Source organism: Acipenser ruthenus, chromosome 38 (assembly GCF_902713425.1).
Source record: "Acipenser ruthenus chromosome 38, fAciRut3.2 maternal haplotype, whole genome shotgun sequence".
Taxonomy (NCBI): domain Eukaryota; kingdom Metazoa; phylum Chordata; class Actinopteri; order Acipenseriformes; family Acipenseridae; genus Acipenser; species Acipenser ruthenus.
Genome location: NC_081226.1, coordinates 6,529,331 through 6,549,512, shown reverse-complemented (window position 1 = coordinate 6,549,512; position 20,182 = coordinate 6,529,331). Strand labels below are relative to the sequence as shown.

The 20,182-nt window shown below is 44.5% G+C and overlaps 1 protein-coding gene and 1 long non-coding RNA gene across 2 annotated transcripts in view; both read left to right on the top strand.

The window, feature by feature from the left end:
* LOC117433802 (scavenger receptor cysteine-rich type 1 protein M130-like) overlaps positions 1-20,182 on the top strand; it is a 153,402-nt gene that overhangs the window by 73,293 nt on the left and 59,927 nt on the right. The window lies entirely within an intron of this gene.
* LOC131706944 (uncharacterized) lies at positions 6,652-8,812 on the top strand. Its single transcript, XR_009310886.1, has 4 exons — positions 6,652-7,281; positions 7,630-7,743; positions 8,206-8,304; positions 8,739-8,812. It is a non-coding gene; the product is annotated as an uncharacterized LOC131706944 (long non-coding RNA).

The following is a 20,182-nucleotide window of genomic DNA, read 5'->3' as shown; positions in this document are numbered from 1 at the left end:
TGGTGTTGTCTGACCGCACTAACACATGCTTGCCTAGAAGCACTGGCAAGAAGTGCCGGAGGGCGAGGTCCACCGCTCTGAGCTCCAGAGCATTGATGTGGGCTGACCTCCAGGGTCCTGACCACACTCCACGGGTCCCTGTCCCGTTCCAGACTGCTCCCCAACCGTGGTTGGAAGCGTCGGTCGTGATGACCTGCCTTCTGAAAATGGGACCAAGCGTACGCCTTGGCGGAGGTTTGACGGAACTTTCCACCAGCGCAGCGCTTCCCAGCAGGCTCGGGATACCCTTAGCCTGCGGTGTTTGTCTCTCCGCGGATGCAACGCGAAGGCATTGAACCAGGCCTGCACAGGTCTCTGGTGTAGTAAGCCCAAAGGAAGGGCTTGTGAGGCGGCAGCCATCAACCCCAGCATGCGCTGACACAGCTCCATGCTGACTGTTTGTCTCAACCTGAATAGGGAAAGACATCGCTCTATTGAGGCAACTCTTTGTGTCGACAGGGTCGCTTCCATGGACACTGAGTCCAGATGCAGACCCAAGAATTCGGTCTGTTGGCTCGGCACTAGACGGCTCTTTTCTGAATTGATCTTCAGACCTAGCCGCTGAAGATGGTCTGTAACCATCACTGTGTGCTGTGCCACCTGCTCCTTCGACTGCGCGCAGACGAGCCAGTCGTCCAGATAATTCAGCAGTCGGACACCTTGAGCCCGCAAGGGAGCCCGAATGGCATCCATACATTTTGAAAAGGTTCGAGGAGCTAGTGACAGGCCGAATGGAAGGACACAAAACTCGTATACCCTGCTCTGAAATGCGAAACGCAGATACTTCCTGTGACCCGGGCAGATGGGAACGTGAAAGTACGCATCTGTCAGGTCCACGGTGGTGAACCAGTCGCCGTGTCGGACTGACTGGATGATGTGCCTGTGCGTAAGCATCCTGAACGATAACACCCGCAGGTATTTGTTCAGTACTCGCAGATCTAAAATAGGACGGAGCCCGCCGTCCTTCTTGGGCACCAGGAAGTATTTGGAATAGAACCCCTGGTCGATCAGAGCAGGGTCTACTTGTTGAATGGCTCGCTTGCTGAGCAATGCCTGTATTTCCACATTCAGAGCTGAGGACTGAACCGAGTCCTTCACTGCAGTTACAACCACTCCCCGAAAGGGGGGAGGATTTAACTGGAACTAAAGGGTGTACCCGGTGGATATAGTTTTGTGCACCCAGATGTCGTTGGTGCATTGTTGCCAGAACTGGAGCTGGGAGACAGTGTAGGGGTGGGTTAACAGCTGCCTGGTGTTCTCAGGGCTGTTTAGGCTGGGCTCGTTCGCGAGGGGCCTGGCCAGAGCCCTGAGGGCGTGGCCTGGCACCACCTCTAGGGCGCCACCCTCCGCGCTGCGGTCTTGAAAAAGGAGGTTGACCGCGCGCTGCTGTGCTTGAGGGAGAGGTCTTAGTACCCCCTGGCCGTGGCTGGTGCTGCGGTGGTGTCCTGCGCCACTGATGTTCCTGAGGCCGCTTCGGCTGGAACGGCGGTTTTGGCCATATTTTCGCCATTTGCTGCGACGCCTCCCGCGCCTTGGCGGAGCGTTGCAGCATCTCCTCCACCGCTGGACCAAATGTGTGTCCCGGTGTAATTGGGGCATCCAGCAATGGGGCCTTATCAGGTTCCTGCACTCTCGCCTGTGAGAGCCAGAGCTGCCTTCTGGCCACCACCAGAGACGCGATGCTCCTGCCCTGAGCCCGCGCGTTGAGCTGGGCCAGCTTCACCAGCAGTTGACTGACAGTCCCCAACTCGCTTCTGAGGGCCGCCGAAGGGCACTCAGGTAGGTCTTTAATTAGTGCCGCTTGGTAGACCGTCAGCAAGCTGGCCACATTAGAGAGCTTGACCGCCTCTGTGGCCGCAGCGTACCCCTTTTTGAGGTGTACCTCAGTGGTCCTGCACTGCTTATTGGGGCATGCAGGACCTTTCGTCAGCCCCGATAATGTTGGCGTCTTCACCAACGCGGCGAACGCAGCGTCCACAGGTGGGAAGGACGCCAACCCAGTCTCATTTGCCCCCTGCATGTTAAAGGCCGAGGCCTTGCGAGAAGTCGCAGGGGCAGAGGCCGGAGCCCCCCAGGTGGACTGCACCTCCTTAATAAAGTCTGGGAATGCCGGAAGCATCCTGGACTGATGGGACTGGGCTGAAGGCGACTCAAACAAGGAGCGCCGAGGTGGTTCCACCATAGGCCACTCGACGCCCAAGTGGCGGGTTGCTCTGTCCACCACAGACCACGTTGGGTCATTGGTATCTAGCACGTGGAGCTCGGTGTCTTCCTCAGAGTGCTGGGAGGCTACCTCAGCCTCTGTACTGTCCCCCTCTAGGATGTCAGATGCGTCTCTAGACAGTGCATCGATATCCCACTCCCCTTGAGACTGCATTGGAAGAGCGACGACCGGTGCAGGTTGTGGAGGGGCCACTGGCTGACTAGCAATGGGCCCAGTCGGTTGTTCTGGTACTGGAGGCACCACATTTGCTAGGGACATGAGGATGGACTGCTGCCCCATCATAACCTCCATAAATTGAGACATTTTGGAGGTTAGCTCCGCCACCCCCGACCTGTCTCTGTATCGCCTGTCCCGACGAGGGGAACGAGAGCGTGCTCTCCGTCGAGGCGATCTGGAGTGCGACCTAGACTCCCGACGGGGGCGCACCCTACGAGGGGAGTGGCTACGCTCCCGAGCGCGTCCGGTGGGGGACCTCTGACCAGCCGTTAGCTGGGAGGACGGGCTCCTGGAGAGCTGCAGCCGCCCTGGCGGCGTCGCCGTAGACGACGGCGGGGCAGAAATGGTGTGGGACGATCCAGAGGAAGGAGAGTGCCCACCCACTGCTTTCTTCGCCCTTTGGCGGAGGGTGCGTGTCTGGAAACCAGCACAAAGATGGCAAAAAGCCCTATCCGCCAACGCGGATGCAGCGTGCTCTGGCCCCAGACACGCCACACAGTCCTCATGGGGATCGCTCGCTGGCAATTTTGCCTGGCAGGTGACGCAACGGTGGAACCCGGACATGGTTGCCACTCTGACCCTGAACGTCGAACGGCGAAGCGTTGAACGTGAAGGTACGTGCACCAAGCGACGAGGCGCCGAAGCGTCGAGTGCACTGATCGTTAAGGCGTCGATGCGCCGAGCGCCGAAGCGTCGAGCATCGAGGTGCGTGCACCGAGCGTAGAGGCGTCGATGCGCTGAAGTCCCCAAGCGCAGACGCGCTAGCACCAAGCGCTGATGCGCTGCACAAAGCGCCGAAGCGCTGCACCAAGCGACAAAGCGCCGACACCAAGCGCCTAAGCGCAGCACGCCGGAGCGTGAGTACCGAGCGTAGAACGCTAGCACAGACGCCTAAGCGTCAGCTGACCCGCAGAGCGGAGACGCTAAGTGCTGGTACAGTGTCCTGGATGCTGTGCACTACTTACCTGTTGGTGCTGGGGATTGTGCTTGGTGGTCGTCTTCCTCTGTGTAGTGAATGGGATTTTTTTTTTTTTTTTTTTTTGAATGCTGCAGCAGCACTAATGGTAGTGATTATGTGACTGGGGCACAAATATATGTGGGCACAGTACAACTACCACGAGGTTGTTTTTTTTTTTTTTTTTTTTTTTTAACACACCGCAGGCGGTACGTGGGAGACAGCAGTGCAGGCTCCACACACGCGGTCTAGCCAAGGCAAGACCGGGGCTGCAGACACGCGCGCGGCCAAGGCCAACGCAACGTGCGTCACAAAATATATAATACACACAGAATATATATAATTTTAATTACAAAACCCAAAACACAACACTAATAATCAAAAATAATTATGAACACAGGAAAGACGGGAGACCACGAGACAACGCGATGCAAAGCAAAGCGTGAAGGAAATATATAAAATATATAAAAATATATACACAATTATATAATCCTTAACAAATAATAACGACTCCGAAGAGTGTAACTGAAATCAACTCAGAGAAGGGGCAATAACCAGCTTCTCAAGCTTAAGCTTATCGAGTACAATCAGCTACGAGCTCTAATACCTACCGCTACCAATGCTGAAGACAAAAGAGGAAGTGAGTCTCTGCGCGCTGCGTATAGTAAGCTCCCAAGGGGGCGGGCTTACGTGGCAGCTCGCGCAGAGGCCTATCGGCAGCTTTGCTATAAAAGCTCAGCCAATCGCTACTGCCTGACGGCAATATCCCATACCTTGATGGTTATTTTCGACTTGAAAGGGAACTTTCTTTTGTGCAATGTATTTATATGATGGAGCGCACGCTTGCAGATATTGGCAGCGTGCTGTTGTAGCATTTAAATGCATTTGAATTAAACAAAGCAAGCTTCATAAACGCAAAGCTTACCGGACGTTTGTTTCAAATAGCTGAAGCAATATTCAACCGAGCTGCTTATCGGCTGTTGGCAATATCAAGAAAGGGCGCAAAGTACCGTGACAGAGATTTAAGAAAGCAGAACCAGGGAGGCAGGGACTTCTAGAGTTAAGAAAGAAGCCATCAGTTACAGGTTAATGTACATTTACCGTTTGTTTTGTTTAAAAAAAAAAAAAAAAGCTTTTGCGTGGAGATGGTTTATAGCAACCCGCATAGCAACACTGTGTATTTGTAGCCTAATTAATCTCGTTTATGTTTGTTTACTTTTAAAGCAAAACATGTCCACATGTTTTTTTTTTGTTTGTTTGTTTTTGTTTTCTTTTTTTTTTTTTTTAAATTTTAGTCGTCGCCAATTATTTTACCCCGGTTTTCACCACAATTTAGCATGCCCCATTATTATCTGTATCCCCGGCTCACCGCTCGCAACCCACCCGCCGACTCGGGAAGCGGCGGCTGGAACACGCGGCCTCCGAAACGTGCTCCTGCCAAGCCGTCATTTTTCGCACTGCAGATCCACAGCAATGCCACCAGACCTATAGTGCCGGAGGACAACACAGATCTGGCGGCTCCGCTGCAGAGCCACAGGCGCCCTATCGGCCACAGGGGTTGCTGATGCGCGGTGAGCCGTGGATTCCCTTGCCGACCTAAGCCCTCCCTACCCGGGCAGCGCTCAGCCAATTGTGCGCCGCCCCCCTAGGAACTCCCGGTCACGGTCAGCTGTGACATAGCCTGGATTCGAACCTGCGATCCAGGCTATAGGGCACATCCTGCACTACGCGCGGAGCGCCTTTGCTGGATGCGCCACTCGGGAGCCCCCCACATGTTTAAAGCAGTTGGCGTGTTGTTTTTTTTCACTAACCTTTTTATGGATGTGTAAATGCTTTTTCTATCGATGATCGCAAATCCGACTTTTTCACATACCCGCCTATACCCCAGTCCACAGGGGGTCGGATATGCGACGTTGTACTGTACTGAATATATAATGGTTCCCCTAGCTATTTGTGGTCTTATGCTGCCATCTAGTGGAATAATAAGGGTATGTATTTTTAAAAAAAAAACAAGCTTCCAGATAATACATAACCTTATTACTCCGCTAGATGGCAGCAAGTTTTACAAATGTGTTCGATTAATTGTCCTATTTTAAATTATTTTATTTTTAACAGGTCTTGCAAGAGTCTCATAAAGATCACGAAAGCATAAATGACAGTGCAGCTAAAGATAGCGTAGAGGACACTGCTGAATCAGAATAATTTCCTCCAGCAGGGTGTAGTGTAGGTGTAGAAAGATGTCAGATAGCAGTCCAAACACCGAAATAGAGATTGCCTTACAAAAGCGTTGGTAAGAGTACAATTTAACACGGTAGTAATACAGTAAAGGGACTTTCATAAAAACAAGATACCATCATATTTCACAATCGGGGCACTTACTGAGTTACAGACATAAGTACTGGCACTCCCTGTCTGAACTCAAATAATGTACCTGCAATCTTTACTATTACCTGCTGGGATGCACGAGTGTTCAATAAACTTCAAAAACATATCACTGTTAAATAAGCATAGTTTAATTAACAGTATGTATTAAACTAAATAAATTAGTGAATAACATTGTTTCAATTGAAGGATGCCAATATTTTCTTCTGCGACTGAAGATAGATAGAAAGTCTAGTAATCTCGCTGTATACAAGGATACAAAAGGTAAGGCTACACGTCAAACTGACGTGGTTTGGATCGTATTGATTAGGATTTTCGGCGTTAAATAATGTTTCTTCTAAAGTCTCTTTAAAAATGTCATCCTCCTCACTCTCCGAGGTTTCAACATCCTTTTTTAAAAACACTTGCTAGCTCCCTGCGTAGCCATGCTGCTTCTGTTCAGCTGGGTCCACACCTGAGTCGCTTATGTGGACGTCCCTGCAACTTGAACCAGCTGCTTGCAGTAGAGCCGGGCTCTACTTTCCAAGCAACCGCCTGAGCGACTTCTGCAGACATCGCGATCACGTGGCAATTCGAGAACTCTGATTGGTTCTTAAAATGCTGACTGAACGGCTTGCTTACCTGTCATGAAGAAGCGCTAATTTTAAAAATGTCGGCGGTAAAATTAAACGGTTTCGTCCAGTTTTTAAGTGGCGTTGTTTTTTTCTTTAGGGAGTATGTTATTTAAAGTAACAACAGTTGAAAAAATAACAGCCAACTCTTCCTTGTTAATTACTGGACACATTACCACCTGACCTAAAAAACAGAGTCACCTCAGTTGTCAAAAAATAAATAAAATTCTAAACTTGTAGACACGGGAAAAAGAAGAAAAAAAACGTGTCAACTCAGTTGTCAAAACCAAAACAAAAAAAATGCTCTCAGTTATCATAAAAAAAAAAAGAAACTTGTAGACGCGGGAACCTTGGACACAGCAATTGCGCGATTTCGGGAGCAATTGGGTTGCGCAACTGAACGCTCAGCTGAGGACCCGGCTTTAAACTTCCCTTACCCTGCGCACGTCATATAGCAACGGGAGGAGTTCCATAGCAACCACTGAAACAGGTTTCCTGTTTACCAAAACGCCGATTTAAAACTTAAAATTAGACTGCTTTCCAGCAACTTTTGAGTAAAACAGAATATTGGAGTTTGTTTTGGGATATGGAAAATAGTTCTTTTTTTATTAAACCCCCCCAAAGGGTTCCTTTTTGCGTCCAGATAGCAGAGCTTGTGTTATAGAAACCCATTTCAGATAGAGCATGCTTCAGGATTAAAATAAAGGACACTGTTTCATTCGTTATAGGATCAGGAAGGAGACATTAAACAATGCATGTTCACATATAGTACTTCCATACTGCTGTGAGGAGCACTATTGGATACAAAGGTGTGGCCTCGGAAGGGTGTTGGTGCCACCACCATTAAAAACCAAGTAAGGTCTTGTAAAAAGGACTATCAATGTCAATGATATTGTTGTTGTTATTATTTATTTATTTATTTATTTATTTGTTTGTTTGTTTGTTTGTTTGTTTGTTTGTTTGTTTGTTTCTTAGCCGACACCCTTATCCAGGGCAACTTACAACACAAAAGCACAGCTCTAGGGGGAAATGTTTCTTATTGTGTAGCGTTCTGAATTTGGGAGTCGTGTGGATAAACGAAGGGAGGCCTCAGTTAGGGCTTTCCTATGTAAGCAATGTGAATACAGCTTTTTTGCTTTATTTACAGTACAGTACCCAACTGTTTACAGAAGTGTCTGTCTGTCTGTCCTCCTCTCCAACAGACGCCTCTCCACCCAGTCACCTATTGATAGCCTGCATCGTGCTGGGAGCTCTGCTCTTTGTGGTGTTGATCCTGTTAGCCGGGCAGCTGCAGCACAACAGGATGCTGAGGAGAGGTAGGGAACAAATCCCTTTAAAGAGACGCAAGCTCAGGAAGGTGACACACTCAGGTTCTAGTGCGCTGTTCTAGGATTGTATTCAGTAATGCCCTACATCGGCATTTTAAATCTGCAGTGCTTTCCAGACAACACAGATGCACTACCCAGATCCTATATAGCAGCGGTCATTGTTCTGTGCATCTCAGATGACAATTTAAAAATCATTTTCTTTTATTAATGATCTGGTTAGAGAAAAAGCTTGTATTGACCCACATGTGCAATACCAGCCTGCTGCAGTAGGGGCAGCAGAGGACACAATCTTGACAAGTTCTGTCATTAATGAAAGAGCTGTTAAAATGGCAGTTTTAAATAAAGAAACAAAATGGTGTTCTTGCACTGTGGCTCACTGAAGGCTGTGCTGTTCAGTACAGTGTGTGCAGAGCTGTGTCACTGTGAATGAGAGCCTGTTTCCTCCCATAGGGATTGCTAAGGAGGAGCCTGACCCCTTCCATGAAGCCATTTACGAGGAGATTGAGTACAAACAGGCCAGACAGGGATCCTATGATGCGCCCAGGAGAGGTGAGTAAGAGGGGAGGTGGAGTGGAGAAAGAGAGAGCCAACACACACATCACACTGCCACACAATCCACAAACATGACTCAAAGCAGCAGACTTGTAAACCTCTCATCACAGGAAACACTACAAAGAGTGGGAGACAGACAGGAACAGAGCAGCAAACAGTGGATAATATGGGAGAAGTGCATTATATTAAAAAAATACATACAATCAAATGACTTTGTGTATGCCTTAGACACCATCAACAAGTAGAAACCACAAGGATATTAAATCAGTTACTTAGATTATAGATCACAAAACCACTGTTTAATTTACTATCCTGAATTCAGTAATCCAAACATTGAACAACAGCTACAATAGTAGTCAGTGTGCAACAAGTAGCAGGTAGTGAATTTGCAGAGTGAAAGCAGGCAGCACTAACCCTGTCTTCTGTTCCAGGGAGTTTCCTTTCTGATGAGCTGCCCTCTGACTACAGTGATTTGGAGGACAGTGAGGGGAACCCCATCCCAGGTAAGGGGGGGCTGTGTTACAAACCTATGAAGAAACAATTCTCTCACCTGTATCACCGATTCTGTTCTCTGTCTGGTTTAGGTGAAGCAGTGCTCTCTCTGGTCTGTAACACTAATGCTGTTCTCTGTCTCTTTTAGGTGAATCGATGCCCTCTCTGGAAGGAGAGACCCCAGGGTACTATGACGATGCCGTCCCTATGAACAGTAACCCAGAAGATTTATCAGGTGAGTTCTTGCAGACAAGCCCTGTAGAGGAGCCTTGCACCAAACCCAGTCTTCGAGAAAGTAAATGTATTCAATCAGGTTCCTAATTTAGCTCACGTCTGTCAAACCCTCAGTAACTGCAATTGTTTGTGCAGGTACGTCCCAGGACTGTGCAACATCCCCCGCCATGCCCGTTGAGCAGTAGAGTGGGTTTGATTCTAGGGTGCCAACTAGTTTTTCTACATTTGATGGGTTAAACTGTTTACATAATGTTATGTAAACAGTTTAACTTAGCACTCTGAACCATGTAACTGTTAGTGGACAATAAGATGGAGTTAATATGCTGAGGGTGAAAGCAGGTCAAACTCCAGAGCTAATCATGATTCCTGTTCCTAGGGAGTTTCCATTCTGACGAACTTCCCTCTGGCTACTATGATGTGGAGAACAGTGAGGGGAACCCCATCCAAGGTAAGGGGGACTGGAGTCTACAGTGGGGAGGGATTGGGAGGGCCCCTCAGATAACCTGCCCCAGGAGCAGCACGCTGTGGGGGAGCCTGTAACTGCCCCACTCCCACCTCTTCCAGCAGGTGTCACTACCAGGCAGTGGAGTTTGAGAAGTTCTGAATCTCTCAGAAAACACCCATGGCACTCTAATCACACCCATTGCTTAAACCAATCCCTGACCCCAGATCTGTGTGAACCCTCCCACTGCGTAAACTCAACCAGTCCTTGATTGTGTGTGTCTCTCTTTGGCAGGTTTTCCCCTCACTCCCCCTGGAGAGGAGAGTGCCCGGGCCGCACTGCCCCCTGAAGAAGGACCCGCTGCACCTGACAGGACTGACTACGATGACGTTGGGGAGGAGTCTCCAGGAGAGGGTGGGGCGCTGTGAGGCTGGCAGTGTGTCTGGAGGAGAATAGAGGGGCAGCTGGAGCCCCCTAGAGTTCTAGAGCTGTAAGAGCGCCATTAACTGTAAACCTGCCAGACAGTTTCACTGCAGTTCCAGTCTTCCTCTGGGATCTCACTGTGAAACTCCATTGGCTGAATATTTAGCAGGCTTCTCATAAAAGTGCTTCATGTAAAAAATGAATGTTGTTGCCCTTTATGCTGCAAAATTGCATCTTGTTACAAACAAGCTGTTTACATCAAATTAGTAAGCATGTCTCGAATGCTAATTGAACTTTGAAAGAAATTAAGAAATTATATTTTCCCTAGAACAATAAATCGTTGATTTCTCAAAGATCAGTATTTTAAAAAAATCCACTGGTTTTGGCAACTAAAATAACTGAAACAGTTCAGAAATATAACTAATAGCCAGTGGGTGGGTGTTTTCAATGTTTTGGGGGAACACATTGTTATAACAATGATTTATGTATCACCCACCTCCATCACCCATCACAATTATGAAGGTATAAGCCTACACAGATTTACAATTGTATCCAACAATTTTTTCACAAGTTATAAGGTTATAATGTGTACAGGAAAATTGGTTGTCAGTCTGCTCTAAGAAATTCTAAATGCTAAAGACATACGAATATATCTGGCATCTTATTAAAACCAGAAAACGTATTTTAATTCAATATTGCCAAAATGTTGCTGTTATATTTTACTGTGAAATTCCCCATTAGTTGATTCTGACTCTGTTAAGGTGTAGCTGGGGAGTAATCAGATACCAGTGTCTGGGAATAGTGCATTCAAATTATTAAAAATAAATAAATATTGTCTGAATAAAAAGTAATCTGTATATTTTGTACCCTTTTTTCTAGCAATGTCTCTCCTTGTCTGGCTTTCTTTTAAATCCAGTCCATAGTCTTTAAATACAGATTGTGTTTTAATAGGGGTCTGTGTTCCCTCTTTCGGTCTGTAATTGTGGTGGTGTGCAGTGTTAAAAGGGATCTGGTTTCAAAATGGATTGTTTTGAAAGTCTATAGTAAAGTTTGGACTTAGAAAATTTTCTGTAACCCAACTCTTGACATTTACCCTGTTTGTAATTCATTTGGAGCTTGTTATACAGAAAAAAAATAAATGTGTTTATTTTATTATTTTAATATGTCTGTTCTGCTTTAATGTACCCTTTCTAAGTGTATAGCATTTCTTGTAGAGTGTTCAATGGCTTGAAGGCTATTAGTCTGTTTTTAAACAATAAAATCTCATTTAACATCTGGCCGATGCCATGTGTTTTATTGTAAAATGTTTTCATGTAACTGTTTAATGATGTAAAAATTAGCAGACATGAGAAATGTGAATCAACAGATGTATTTTTAAAATGGTATCACATTGTCTTTAAAAAAAAATGAAGAGAGCCAAAACGTTTCAGACAAGGAAATATTTATTATCTCAAGAAAACAAACCAGAAACAGAAGTAGTTTCTTTGCAGACAATGTACTTGTTTCTACAACATATGAGGCTTGATCCATAAAATCTAGCAAGAGTCTAAGCAACTTTTAAAAGTTTGGGCACATTTTTCAAACAGCTGCAAATTGAAATTGGGAACTAAATCGTAAATTCTGGACATTGATAAGATTGCTGCTGGCTTTTATAGTTCAGGCCCACTGTTAAATAAATTAAATGCAAGTAAAGAAAGTATAAAGAAAAACAAGATATAAGATCCCATTGAAACGCATTGTACTTTCCTGCCTTCTTCAGTATCGTTTGAAATTAATTTCATTATATAGTACTTCTCCACACCCCCAAGGGGTTTCACCAAAGCTGACGTTGCTAAAACTGGAAATCCCCCCCCCCCCCCCCCCCCTTGCCCTTGTGCTGTTATTATCTTACAAAAGCACTGCATTGTCATTAGAGATCATTTGTTAAGGGACGTCATGGACCATTTGCAATTCAAACATGGGGAAAGCATAGTGAAGTGCAAAATGAATGCACGTGCGATTTTGGTGCCGTCCGCTTTCCGTTCCAACAGTATTTTGAAATTGATACTTAGAGGAATGATCGCTGGGCACCGCCCCCAAAAAAGCCCCAGCAGTCGCATCTTTTAAATCCCAGGAAGGAGTCATTTGTGAACTGTTCCCTTTGCAGGACCTACGATGCGTTCTCTACGTTTTACCTGGGATCGGATGGACTCATTCACTGTCACAAGGTAGACAAGGTGGGTGCTGCTGTCTCTCTAGATGTATATATAGAGTTGAAAACAGAGACAATTGAATGAAGATCATTTCTAGATTATTTATTACACCTCTGGACAAACGCTTTGCATCACCTAGAATTTCAGAATTGAGTCTTCAATAATATATATATATATATATATATATATATATATATATATATATATATATATATATATATATATATATATATAAACATAACTTATGTATTTTATTTTAAGAAACAACAAAATGATATGAATGATATGAATTTTTTTGCCATTTTTTTCATGAAGTATATGGAAAACTACAACACGCTCTGTCATTCAATATGTTACCGTCACATTATTCAGCAGGTTTCATTCGACATTGTGAAGCAAAATTGGTTAATTGTATAGGGTGATGCTAAACTTTCGGCCATAGCTGTAGATCTAGGACCACCTTCATAAAACTCCATTTAGTTCATCTAGAGCCTTTATGAAGTGTTATCGCAGCACCTGCTTATTAAGAGCACAGTTTGCCTCGAGGAAAGGTAGCATCGCAGAGAATAAAAGCAGCCCAACGAAGCACTTTCACAGGGACTCAAACGCCTGTGGACTGAGCGCTAGCAAGAACATTGTAATTGCAAAGCTCTCAAAGCTGGCATTGTTGTTACTTGCAATGCTCTTGGTCTCGGCCGTGCGAGATGACATCCTTCAATCGGGCAGCGATGTTGTGTGTGTGTTTTTTTGTTTTGTTTTGTTTTTTCACATTAGCATTCAAAACCGATTTGAAATCTTGTTTCTCTGAAGTCGTTTTTTTTTTTTTTTCTTAAAAAGGAATATTTTAGTTCCCGGGATCCAAAATGCCACTTCAAGAAGAAAGTTTGCATATAATTAATGCTGTTTCCATTTATTAATGTGATAGGTACACGGTAATGAATGCAAAAAAGACAATTCATTAATTTATTAATATGTCATGCGGCGACTGTCGTGTTAGGCTTCATGTGTGTGCAAGCACTTAACCACTCTGTGTTTATCATTACTAATCTGGACACCAAGGCAGCCTCGCTATCTCTTTCTAATACCTGACTTGTACAATGGCTGCTGTAACGTTTACATTTCCTAAAATATACCTAAGAGCTTGTCTATAGTAAAGGTGTGTATTCCGTCTATATGTAAGGGTTTAGATTTTCATAAAGCTCACCTTTATATGTCCACATGTGTCAAACTGTACTCAAAAGAAAAAAAAAACATGTTTTCATGTCTGCTTTGTCAAGGTAATTCATTATTTTGTGTCTTAAACATATTAAACACTCACCTGCTGTGTTTATAAAATACATCATTTAATACATGTGTTTTCCTAGGAATATAGCATATAAAATAAGATAAACAGGTGGTTCCTTGAGTTTAGATTTTGGTTGCCAACGTAGAGAGTTTTTTCTCCTGCTTTGCTGCAGGAAAAACAAAATGCAGCTTTACATTGTTCTGTTCAAATCTTTGTGTAATCATAACTGAAAAGCATTCAAATATTCATCTATCCGGACAGAAAACCCTTTGAGAAACAGTAGCTTGTGGATATTAAAAAAAACAAAAAAACATTTGTCTGCACTGTTTCCTGCTCGTTTACAAATAACTGTATACTAATAAATTATATTGCAATAAAGGTCATAGTATGCATTTAGAAGTGCTGTTACATCTTCAGATCTGACATTTTTTTTAATTGAAATCTTGCCTCCTCTCAATCCCACAAGATTAGTCTCCCAGTGAGATCAAAACTGCTTTCCCACGTGACCAGAGACCGAGGGTTATGACGTGTCACCATACCTAAGAACATATTTAGCCTGTAGTGTGTTTAACATAGGAAGGGCCAGTGAATACTCAAGTTTGTATCTTTAAAGCTGCACCCTCGATTCTTCAGTTGGTAATTCAGCGGGTCAGCCAGTTATGCCAAAGCTCCAGTAATAAAGTGTTCAACAAGAGAGGTTGTCTCATAAAATGTTCTGTCAGGGAAAGAGGTATCGGTGAAACTTGCTCAGGGAATGTACAGCTATGGTCAAAGGTTTTGCATCACCTAGAATTTTAGAACTGAGACTTGAGTATATTGAAAACAACAAAGCAGTATGTAAGTCAATATGTCAACATAACATTATTCAGCAGGTTTCATTCGACTTTCTGAAGCAAAAGGAGTTAATTCTATAGGACGATGCAAAACCTTTGGCCAGTTATTTTTTGTGACAATGCAGACGTTTTTTGCAGGCTGTTGCACATACATAGTAAGTACAGTTAAAGGAACCTTGAATACATTCTCTGTGTATTACATTAACCATTTTTGCAACAAAAACACATGCCATCCGCCAGATGTTAAATTAGACTTTATTGTTTAAAAATAGAATACAGCCTTCAAGCCATTGCACACTCTGCAAGAAATGCTATACGTTTAGAAATGGTACATTAAAACAGAATAGATATATTCAAATAATAAAAAACAAACTAACATTTTAATATATAAATCATTTTTTATCTGCACACCTAGCTCCAAATGAATTACAAACAGGGTAACTGTCAAGAGTTGGGCTACAAGAATTCTGTAAATCCAAACTTTACAACGGAATTTCAAAACAATCCATTTTCAAACCAGATCCCCTTTGAAACTGCACACCACCACAATTACAGGCTGAAAGAGGGAACACAGACCCCTATTAAAACACAATCTGTATTTAAAGACTATGGACTGGATTTAAAAGAAAACCTGACCAGAAGAGACATTGCTAGAAAAAACGGACACAAAATACACAGACAGCAGACTGCCAAGCGAATTTCCTTTACATTTGGAAATCTGTATATACCTTCATAATTGTGATGGGGGTGCACACAAAAACCATTGTTATAACAATGTGTTTCACAAAACCCACCCAATGGCTATTAGTTACATTATTATTATTATTATTATTATTATTTATTTCTTATCAGACGCCCTTATCCAGGGCGACTTACAATCGTAAGCAAATACATTTCAAGTGTTACAATACAAGTAATACAATAAGAGCAAGAAATACAATAACTTTTGTTCAAGCAAAGTACAAGTGTGACAAACCACAATTCAATAATACAGCAGATAATAGTGATACATTCTGAACTGTTTCAGTTACTTTGGTAGCCAGAAACAGTGATTTAAAAAAAATATATATATAAAAAATACTGATCTTTGAGGTTGCTTTGCAACAATCATAATTTGATGATTTATTTTTCTTGGGAAAATATAATTTCGTAGATTCTTTCAACATTCAATTAGCATTCGAGACATGGTTTCCTAATTTGATGCTTGTTTATAACAAGATGCAATTTTGCAGCATAAAGGGAAACATTCATTTTCTACATGAAGCACTTTTGTGAGAACCCTGCTAAATATTCAGCCAATGGAGTTTCACAGTGAAATCCCAGAGGAAGGCTGGAACTGCAGTGAAACTGTCTGGCAGGTTTACAGTTAATGGCGCTCTTACAGCTCTTGAACTCTAGGGTCTCCAGCTGCCCCTCTATTCTCCTCCAGACACACTGCCAGCCTCACAGCGCCCCACCCTCTCCTGGAGACTCCTCCCCAACATCATCGTAGTCAGTCCTGTCAGGTGCAGCGGGTCCTTCTTCAGGGGGCAGTGCGGCCCGGGCACTCTCCTCTCCAGGGGGAGTGAGGGGAAAACCTGCCAAAGAGAGACACATACAATCGGATTGGTTGGGTTTACAGAGTGGGAGGGTTCACACAGATCTGGGGTCAGGGATTGGTTTAAGCAATGGGTGTGATTAGAGTGCCATGGGTGGTTTCTGAGAGATTCAGAACTTCTCAAACTCCACTGCCTGGTAGTGACACCTGCTGGAAGAGGTGGGAGTGGGGCAGTTACAGGCTCCCCCACAGCGTGCTGCTCCTGGGGCAGTAGGGTGTGCTGTGCTGAAGCGGGGCAGGATATCTGAGGGGCCATCCCAATCCCTCCCCACTGTAGACTCCAGTCCCCCTTACCTTGGATGGGGTTCCCCTCACTGTACTCCACATCATAGTAGCCAGAGGGAAGTTCGTCAGAATGGAAACTTCCTAGGAACAGGAATCAAGGTTAGCTCTGGAGTTTGACCTGCTTTCACCCACAGCATATTAACTCCCTCCTATTGTCCACTAACAGACTTACAGGGTTCACAGTGCTAAATAAAACTGTTTACATAACATTAAGACTGACCCATCAAATGAAGAAAAACTACTTGGCACCCTAGAATCAAACCCACTCTACTGCTCAACAGGCATGGCGGGGGATGTTGCACAGTCCTGAGACTTACCTGCACAAACAATATGCAGTTACTGAGGGTTTGACAAACGTGAGCTAAATTAGGAACCTGATTGAATACATTTACTTTCTCCAAGACTGGGTTTGGTGCAGGGCTCCTCTACAGGGCTTGTCTGCAAGAACTCACCTGATAAATCTTCTGGGTTATTGTTCATAGGGACGGTATCGTCATAGTACCCTGGGGTCTCTCCTTCCAGAGAGGGCATCGATTCACCTAAAAGAGACAGAGAACAGCATTAGTGTTACAGACCAGAGAGAGCAGTGCTTCACCTAAACGAGACAGAGAACAGAACTGGTGATACAGGTGAGAGAATTGTTTCTTCATAGGTTTGTAACACAGCCCCCCTTACCTGGGATGGGGTTCCCCTCACTGTCCTCCACATCATCGTAGTCAAAGGGCAGCTCATCAGAAAGGAAACTCCCTGGAACAGGAGACAGGGTTAGTGCTGCCTTGCTTTCACTCTGCAAATTCACTACCTGCTACTTGTTGCACACTGACTACTATTGTAGCTGTTGTTCAATGTTTGGATTACTGAATTCAGGATAGGAAATTAAACAGTGGTTTTGGGATCTACACTACATACTAAGTAACTACATATTATCTACTGTTTGCTGCTCTGTTCCTGTCTGTCTCGCACTCTTTGTAGTGTTTCCTGTGATGAGAGGTTTACAAGTCTGCTGCTTTGAGTCATGTTTGTGGATTGTGTGGCAGTGTGATGTGTGTGTTGGCTCTCTCTTTCTCCACTCCCCCTCCCCTCTTACTCACCTCTCCTGGGCGCATCATAGGTTCCCTGTCTGGCCAGTTTGTACTCAATCTCCTCGTAAATGGCTTCATGGAAGGGGTCAAGCTCCTCCTCAGCAATCCCTACGGGAGGAAACAGGCTCTCATTCACAGTGACACAGCTCTCCACACACTGTACTGAACAGCACAGCCTTCAATGATCCACAGTGCATGAACACCATTTATTTTCTTTATTTAAAACTGTCATTTTAACAGCTCTTTAATTAATGACAGAACTTGTCAAGATTGTGTCCTCTGCTGCCCCTGCTGCAGCAATCTGGTATCCCACATGAGGGTCAATACAAGCTTTTTCTCTAACCAGATCATTAATAAAAGAGAATGATTTATAAATTGTCATCTGAGATACACAGAACAATGATCACTGCTATAAAGGATCTGGGTAGTGCATTTGTGTTGTCTGGAAAGCACTGCAGATTTAAAATGCTGGTGTAGGGCATTACTGAATACAATCCTAGAACAGCGCACTAGGACCTGAGTGTGTCACCTTCCTGAGCTCGCGTCTCTTTAAAGGGATTTGTTCCCTACCTCTCCTCAGCATCCTGTTGTGCTGCAGCTGCCCGGCTAACAGGACCAACACCACAAAGAGCAGAGCTCCCAGCACGATGCAGGCTATCAATGGGATGGTCATGTCTCTCTGTGGCTGCAGCCTGGATGGAGAGGCTTCTGTTGGAGAGGAGAACAGACAGACACTTCTGTAAACAGTTGGGTTCTGTACTGTAAATAAAGCAAAAAAGCTGTATTCACATTGCTTACATAGGAAAGCCCTAACTGAGGCCTCCCATCGTTTATCCACACGACTCCCAAATTCAGAACGCTACACAATAAGAAACATTTCCCCCTAGAGCTGTGCTTTTGTGTTTATGTGTATAAGAGAGGTGTGTCTGATTCGTTTAAAAGTTGCTGCTTTTACCTGTCAATGGAGAGCTGATAGTAGTTGGAACACCTGTAAAACAAAATGAAATGACTGTTAATATTTGCAATGTAAGCAAGTACTCCCTGCCTAACACAACAGAGCATCTCCACAGTACAGCTAATTCCCCATCTCCCCTGCTCAGATAACCCCCTCTCTCACCTGCACAGGTAACCCATGCGTCCTCTTTGTGGTCGCAGTCATTGTGTCCCAGTGGAGAGTGTCGGCAGTCCCACAGGTGCATCTCGCTGCCCCTGCAGTTCACATCGTCCAGCCAGATGATGCCATTCCCTTGTTCAAACGTAGCCTCACCCCTCCCTGCGCTCTCTGCTGCCCCACAGCCTACTTGTCTGCAGACCACCTGGGCGTCCTTCAGGTCCCAAGAGTCATCGCAGACTGTGCCCCAGGACCCCTCGAACCGCACCTCCACCCGTCCAGAGCAGGTAATTGAGCTTCCAGCTAGCCTCAGCTCTGCTGGCTCTGGAATAAAACAGCAGGGCTTACTGAATCAGTTCAGCACAGAGGCTGCTGTGTGACTATTAGAGGTAGGCTTGGTATTCACATCTAGGAATGCACTGTTCCATTGTTCACTTGAAAAAAAGACACAAACCTTTCCCTTAAGGTCTGTTATAAGTTGTCCTGCTTTGTAGTCTCTTTACTATTGGAAATTATGAGATCGATAATTTTAATCAGCACTGCAGCAGAAAATTACAAATTTGGCTCAAATGAATGGTAAACAGGTAACAATTCACAACTGTGTAGGAATAAGACATCTTTGACATGTTTGGATACCCTTCCCTACCTGTACTTAAAACAGTATTTCTCTGTAAAATGACTAATTGTATGCATTACTTTTACAATTGCATATTTCTATGTGTGATATCAGTTAGAATGAATCTAATAATTCTAAAGGGTCAAGTCAATGAAATACGAACCCACCTGAGCAGTGCTCCTGATTGAGGTCTTCAGAGCAGTTCTTGGGTATGCTGGAGACAGTTGGCTTCTTTTCCACTGCTAAAAACAAACAACAAAATTGTGTTTTATTCACACTGCTAAAGCATGGGTATGTTTTGTGTCTCTTGGTGGTGAGTATAGTGGAGACATGTCCACAGGGAAGCTCACAGGTGCAGTATGCCAACTTGTATCCCTAAAGTTTCATCTTGTAAACTCATACTGAAGGAATGAGTTTACAATCTGGAATATGTAGTGCATTAATCCTGATTAAATAACTAAAACAATTAACAAATAACACTATAGCTGAGCACAGCCCTGCTCTGGCCTCTCCAGTGTGGTGGGTATTACAGTAAGTTTGGTCAGGGCTCAGTATCTGCTGCTCTAGGGTTGGAGACATCAACTAGACCCCTCTTAGAAAGAGCAGTGCCTCCAATAACACAACTTCACGTTGTATTGCTGGTGTTCGGGGAGGCATGTTCCGGTTATCACTGGAACAGGATTTAAAACTGTGGTCTTTCAGGTGGCTGTTTAGCTGCTGAGCCATTAGGTCACCAGCAGAAGAAAAACAGAGAGAGATCTTTACCTTTGCAGTCAATCTCAGCCACCTCATTGTCCCAGCAGTCGTTTTGACCCCAGGGTGAAGATGGACACTGCCACAGTGTAGAGTCATGCCTTCTGCATTTAACATTATCAAGCCACTTGCGTGCAGTGCTAGATGCTGGAAGTGGCATTGATATTTCAGAACTCTCTCCACAGTTGACCTCACGGCATATCATCTTAACTGTGTTTTTATCCATGTCGTTATAGCAGACGCTGCCCCAGGTGCCATTGTAGAAAACCTCTGCCAGTCCAGAACAGCCCCGAGACAGTCTCAGCTTCTTGAACTCTGTGTCACAAACAATAGAAATATGTTAGCAAGATGCATGTAGACATTCCAGGTTACAAAACTTCTGCTTCATTAAAAGATTTTCAGTAAAAGTGAAATCATGAAATGGATTAACTACCCCCTGCCCGGTGGAGACGAGCATACATACTCCTTGGTAGATTTCTTAATTATTGGAAATGTTAAACAAATTGCAATCAAAATAAGCACAAATGCAA